Consider the following 7263-nt stretch of genomic DNA (forward strand, 5'->3'; position numbering starts at 1 on the left):
ACAGAGAGGCTACCTGGTCAATAACTTCTATGATAAGTTTTCTGTGAAAGATACTATCTTAAAAGAAGACATCAATCAGACCTGTCTCATTTCACATAGGATAAATGAGGGAACAAGTGTGAATATTGGGGAGAGGATGAAAGAAAGTGAACAGTGCAAGAACAGAGGGTATACATCTATTTCAAGAAGGGAGAGAAAAATGGAAGACAACATAATATGTAACTCTTCCATCCTGACCCAAATAATATAATGACAGGTTTGCAGAAAAGAATCTGACTTCTAGGATGTATTCCACCAGAGAAGTCACAATGGAGTTGGTCCATCTGTCACAAAATTATCAGATGTATATTTTCCATCCCACTGCCATTTGATCATAGAGCATTAGAAAAACATATATACCTACCATATGTACAAATGCTATACTATTGCTAAAGGCTTATAGAAGTTTTTGTCCTCCCTTACTCATTCCATAATCAAGAAGTTTTTCCTCTAACAAAACCCACCTCTTTCTTTGATGCCAACAAAACCCAAGTTCCTTTAGATGGTCTGTCTCCCTGAGCTTAGGTTTGGAGTTCAGAAATACTTAATCATGCTGTATTAGTTCCCCTTGACTCATTCTTCTAATGACCTCTGAGATGGAGTGAGCCTCTAGTAAAAGCTTGGAAAGGGGTGGCTCCAGGATGCTTATCCCTGATGACTCCTTAGGTAATTTACTCACATCCTGGAGTCAAAGTTCCATTTAGTCTCTGGCCTTATCTGGAATAACTGTCTCTGTTATTCTTGGCCAAGAAATTACTTTCAGTAAACTCTTTCATGGTTTTGAGCAGGCTCAGCAAGGGACAAAGCTGAAGGCTCATGGCAAACAGGTGCAGATAAACTAAAGATAGGGGATTCCAACCACTGTCTTTATTGCACTAACAGTAAATTTGAAGGTTAAAAGTGAAGAGTTAGGTATGGCAAACAGGAAAATAAGATCAGTGGCTAACTTTTTAAAAAACCTCTTCAATAATTGCCTGTCAGAGAGACAGACCAAGAAACTGCTTTGTGTCTTGGAGCTCAATATTTGTGTCAAAAATTTCCACACAGTTTCCAAGTGCTTGGAGCATTAGAGATAGAGATAGAAATTGAGATAGATAGAGAGATAGAGATAGACACTACATGTAGTTTCAAAAAAAAAAAAAAAAAGACAGTACAAAGATAGAACTGGAAAGATACAACTTTGCAATAGCACAGCCTTTACAGGCTAAGGTCCAGTTAGTTTATTCTAAGTTCAGGATGAGTCAGCAGGTTGTCAAGAAAATTAGGTTGCATTAACAGAAGCATAATACTCAGAATGAGGGAGATGATTGTTCCACTCTAATCTGAGTTGTTAAGACTACATTTGAGGTTATTGTTTTTATTGCTGGACACCATACTTTATGACTAACAAAGACAAGTCAAAGTGGAATCCCAGACTATGCTGTCTGAAAACCAAAAAAGAAAAAAGAAAAGAAAAGATGCACAGTTGCAGACAAAGTCCATTTAGGAGAACCAAGAGAGATGGTGTTAGGCCTGATGTTTAAGACTTTAATCCAGCTGGAGTTAATTTTAGTATAAGGTGTCAGGAAGGTGTCCAGTTTCTGCTTTCTACACACTGCTAGCCAGTTTTCCCAACACCATTTATTAGGTTTGTCCGGTTTTTCAAAGATCAGATGGTTGTAGATGTGTGGTGTTGCCTCCAAGGCCTCTATTCTGCTCCATTGGTCTACACTTGTGTTTTGGTACTACTACCATGCTGTTTTGATTACTGTAGCTTTGTAGTACAGTTTGAAATCAAGTACCATGATGCCTCCAACTTTGTTCTTTTTGCTTAGGATTGTCTTGGCTATGCGGACTCTCTTTTGGTTCCATATAAAGTTTAAGGTGGTTTTTTCCAGTTCTGTGAAGAAGGTCATTGCTAGCTTGGTGGGGTAGTATTGAATCTATAAATTACTTTGGGCAGTATGCCCATTTCCACAATATTGATTCTTCCTAACCATAAGCATGGACTGTTTCCCCATTTGTTTGTGTCCTCTCTTATTTCCTTGAGCAGTGGTTTTTATTTATCCTTGAAGAGGTCCTTTACATCCTTTGTTAGTTGTATTCCTAGGTATTTTATTCTCTTTGTAGCAATTGTGAATGGAAGTGTGCTCATGATTTGGCTGTTTGTCTGTTATTTGTATATAGAAATGCTTGTGATTTCTGCACGTTGATTTTGTATCCTGAGACTGCTGAAGTTGCTCATAAGATTAAGGAAATTTTCAGCTGAGATGATAGGGTCTTTTAAACATACAATCATGTCTTCTGCAAATAGAGACAATTTGACTTCCTCTTTTCCTAACTGAATAGGCCTTATTTTCTTTTTTTCTTGACTAATTGCTCTGGCTAGAACTTCCAATACTATATTGAATAGGAGGGGTGAGAGAGGGCATCCTTGTCTAGTGCTGGATTTCAAAGGGAGTGCTTCCAGTTTTTGCCCACTCAGTATGATATTGGCTGTAGTTTTGTTGTAAATAACTTTTATTATTTTGAGATACCTTTCATCAATACCTAGTCTATTGAGGGTTTTTAACATAAAGAGCTGTTGAATTTTGTCAAAGGTATTCTCTGCATCTATTGAGATAATCATGTGATTTCTGTCTTTGATTCTATGTATTTGGCAGATTACTTTTATAGACTTGTGTATTTTGAACCAGCCTTGCATCTCCGGGATGAAGCCTACTTGATTGTGATGGATAAGCTTTTTGATGTGCTGTTGCATTCGGTTTGCCAGTATTTTATTGAAGATTTTTGCATCTATGTTCATCATGGATATTGGCCTGAAGTTTTCTTTTTTCATTGAGTTTCTTCCAGATTTTGGTATCAGGATAATGTTGGTCTCATAAAATGATTTGGAAAGAATTCTCTCTTTTTGTATTGTTTCAAATAGTTTCAGAAAGAATGGTACCAGCTCCCCTTTGTATGTCTCCTGGAATTCAGCTGTGAACTCGTCTGGACCTGGACTTTTTTTGGTTGGTAGGCTATTACTGATCTTAGTTATTTTTTGTCTTCTGCTAGCTTTTGAGTATTTTTGTTCTTGCTTCTCTAGCTCTTTCAATTTTGACAATAAGGTGTCGATTTTAGATGTTTCCTCACTTCTCTGGTGGGTATTTATTGCTATAAATTTCCCCCTAGACACTGCTTTAAATGCTTCCCAGAGATTCTGGTACATTTTGTCGTCGTTCTCATTGGTTTCAAGGATCATATTTATTTCTGCCTTTGTTTCATTGTTTATCCAGTCGACATTCAAGAGCCAGCTGTCCAGTTTCCATGAAGTTGTGTGGTTCTTAGTTAGTTTCTTAATTCTGAATTCTAATTTGATTGCACTGTGGTCTGAGAGACTGTTTGTTATGATTTCCATTCTTTTGCATTTGTTGAGGAGTGATTTACTTCCAATTATGTGGTCAATTTTAGAGTAGGTGCCATGCAGTGCTGAGAAGAATGTATATTCTGTGGTTTTGGGGTGGAGAGTTCTGTAGATGTCTATTAGGTCTACTTGGTCCAGATCTGAGTTCAAGTCCTCGATATCCTTGTTAATTTTCTGTCTTGTTGATCTGTCTAATATTGACAGTGGAGTGTTAAAGTCTCCCAGTATTATTATGTGGGAGTCTAGGTCTCTTTGTAGGTTGCTTTATGTACATGGGTGCTCCTGTATTGGGTGCATATATATTTAGAATTGTTAGCTCTTTTTGATGCATTGATCCTCTTACCATTATGTAATGCCCTTCTTTGTATCTTTTGATCTTTGTTGGTTTAAAGTCCATTTTATGAGAGACTAGGATTGCAACTCCTGCTTTTTTTTGCTCTCCATTTTCTTGATAAATCTTCCTCCATCCCTTTATCTTAAGCCTATGTGTGTCCTTGCACTTGAGATGGGTTTCCTGAATACAGCACACAGATGGGTTTTGAGTTTTTATCCAATTTGCCAGTATGTGTTGTTTTATTGGAGCATTCAGTCCAATTACATTTAAGGTTAATATTGTTATGTGTTAATTTGATTCTTCCATTTTGATATTAGCTGGATGTTTTGCCTGTTAATTATTACATTTTCTTCATTGTGTCCATGGTCTTTACCATTTTGTACATTTTTGGAGTGGCTGGTACTGATTGTTCCTTTCCTTGTTTAGTGCTTTTTTCAGGAGCTCTTGTAAGGCAGGCCTGGTGGTGACAAAATCTCTAAGCAATTGCTTGTCCATAAAAGATTTTCTTTCTACTTCGCTTATGAAGCTTAGTTTGGCTGGATATGAAATTCTAGTTTGAAAGTTCTTTTCTTTAAGGATGTTGAATATTGGGCCCCACTCTCTTCTGGCCTGTAGGGTTTCTGCAGAGAGATCCGCTGTGAGTTTCATGAGCTTCCCTTTGTGGGTAACCCAACCTTTCTCTCTTGCTTTCCTTAGAATTTTTTCCTGCATTTCAACCCTGGTGAATCTGATGATTATGTGACTTGAGGCTGCTCTTCTTGAGGAATACTTTTGTGGTGTCCTCTGTATTTCCTGTACTCAAATGATGGCCTGCCTTGCTAGGTTGGGGAAGTTCTCCTGGATTATATCCTAAAGAGTGTTTTCCAGCTTGGATTCATTCTCTCCGTCACATTCGAGTATACCTATCAAATGTAGATTAAGTCTTTTCACATATTTCTTGGAAGCTTTGTTCATTTCTTTTCACTCTTTTTTCTCTATTCTTGCCTTCTCATTTTATTTCATTGAGTTAATCTTCAATCTCTGATTTCCTTTTATTTCTGCTTGATCGATTCAGCTATTGAAGCTTGTGTATGCTTTTCAAAGTTCTTGTGCTGTATTTTTCAGTTTCATCAAGTCATTTATATTCTTCTCTAAGCTCTTTATTCTAGTTAGCATCTCATCTAACCTTTTTTCTAGGTTCTTAGTTTCTTTGCATTGGGTTAGCAAATGTTCTTTTAGCTCTGAGAAGTTTGTTATTACCCACCTTCTGAAGCCGGTTTCTGTCAATTCATCTGATACATTCTCTATCCATCTCTGATCCCTAGCTGATGAGGAGTTGTGATCCCTTGGAGGAGGAGAGGCGTTCTGGTTTTTGGTGTTTTCATCCTTTTTGTGCTGTTTCTTCCCATCTTAGTGGCTTTATATAACTGTTGTCTTTGTAGTTTGTGACTTTCAGATGAGATCTCTGAGTGGATGTCCTTTTTGTTGATGTTGAAGATATTTCTTACTGTTTCTTAGTTTTCCTTCTAACAGTCAAGCCACTTTGCTGCAGGACCACTGGAGGTACACTCCAGACCTCGCTCACTTAGGGATCACCTGCCAGGGCTGCAGAATAGAAAGAGTTGCCACTGGTTTGTTACTCTGCTATCCTCGTCCCAGAAGGGTACCCGCCAGATGTCATCCTGAGCTCTCCTCTATGAGATGTCTCTTAGGGTATATGGGGGTTGGGGAGTTGCTTGAGGAGATAGTTTGTCCCTTATAGGAGTTCAAGTTCTATTCTGGGAGCTCTATTGTTCCATGCAGAGCTGCTGAGCAGGTACCTTTACAGTCTGCTGCAACTGAACTCATAACTGCCTCTTTTCCCAGGTGGTCTCTCCTAGGAAGGTTGGCTTTATTTATAAGCTCCTGTTGTGCTGCTACCTTTTTTCACAGATGCCCTGCCCTTCACCGAGTAGTCTAGTCACAGTCTGACAGCAGAGGAATTGCTGGGCTGCCGCAGGCTCTGCCCAGCAGCTACATGAACTGCCTCAGTCATGGCGGATTGCCTCGCTAGGGGAGGACGCCCTTCCCGACAATATGCTGGAGCATCCTGGGTCCAGATTTTGAAGGAATAGGGTTTTAAAATCATAAAATTATTTAACAAGAATAATAAATTCTCTATAAATACAAGAAGACACATAAAAACTCAAAAAATAAATAAAAAATTGTAATAAAAATGAAATGAAAATTATAAAACTGAAAAACAGAAAATACTTTTAAAACTCACCAGATAGGCTCAATAATCAAGCATACGTGTCAGAAGGTCGAATCACTAAATTTGAGAAAATATAAATAGAATTTAATCAACAGGAAAAAAAGAAAAGAAATAGACTTGGGGAAAATAAATAGAGTCTCGGGGGCTTGTGGAACAATATTAAGAGATCATTTATATAATCAGGTTCCAGAAGAAGAGAAAGAGTAGCTTTTAAGATATCTCAAATTCATTGGAAGACATAAATGTGTGGATTTTTAAAGCTGAGAAAATCCCAAACAGACAAACCTGAAGAAATACATGTCAACAAATATTATAATTAAACTTCTAATGACAAAGAAAATATCTTGAATGTAAATAAAAAAGAATATATCAAATTTGGTTATTCTTATATTTGCACAATCATCATTGCTGGTTTCCCTACCTCAATATCTGGAAAAAATTCAACCCAGAGACAATATCTACCAATAATTTTACCCCTCACTTCATAGTTACCTTTTCTCTCACTTCAGTGTTATTTCCATAAAATCTAAAAGATTCAGGAGCAGATATACTAAGACTTCCTGAGCCCTGAAGTTTTAACTTAAAAAATACTCATCCTGTCACCCAAGCTAGAATTCCTTAGGTTTATTCCCAACATACTGCTATACTGTGCTTTATGGCATTGGGCATGTTTGAAGTCCAAAATTATCTAACTTCTCCCAGGAAATGATGATATCATCATTAATTACTTCTGTTTGCTAATATCTGCTCTACGTTGTCATTATATATTATACCACCTTGTTTTAATTTTATATCACTTATCTTAATTTCTACCCTAGTACCAGTCTAAAGAACTCTTCTCAATTTCTTATATTTGTGGAATATTATCATATTCCCCCCTTCCACTCAGATCTAACCAAAGTCTCCTTAAGATGATAAGCAACTTCAGCAAAGTCTCAGGATTCAAAATCAATGTGCAGAAATCACAAGTATTCCTGTACACCAATAACAGACTAACAGAGAGCCAAATCATGAGTGAACTCCTATTCAAAATTGCTACAAAGAGAATAAAATACTTAGGAATACAACTAAAAAAAGATGTAAAAGACCTCTTCAAGGAGAACTGCAAACCGCTGCTCAAGTAAATCAGAGAGGACACAAACAGATGGAAAAGCATTCCATGCTCATGGTTAGGAAGAATCAATATCATGAAAACGGCCATGCTACCCAAAGTAATTTATAGATTCAATCCTATCCCAATCAAGCTACCATTAACCTTCTTCACAGAACTGA

Source organism: Cebus imitator, unplaced genomic scaffold, assembly GCF_001604975.1.
Source record: "Cebus imitator isolate Cc_AM_T3 unplaced genomic scaffold, Cebus_imitator-1.0 Scaffold663, whole genome shotgun sequence".
Classification (NCBI taxonomy): Eukaryota; Metazoa; Chordata; class Mammalia; order Primates; family Cebidae; genus Cebus; species Cebus imitator.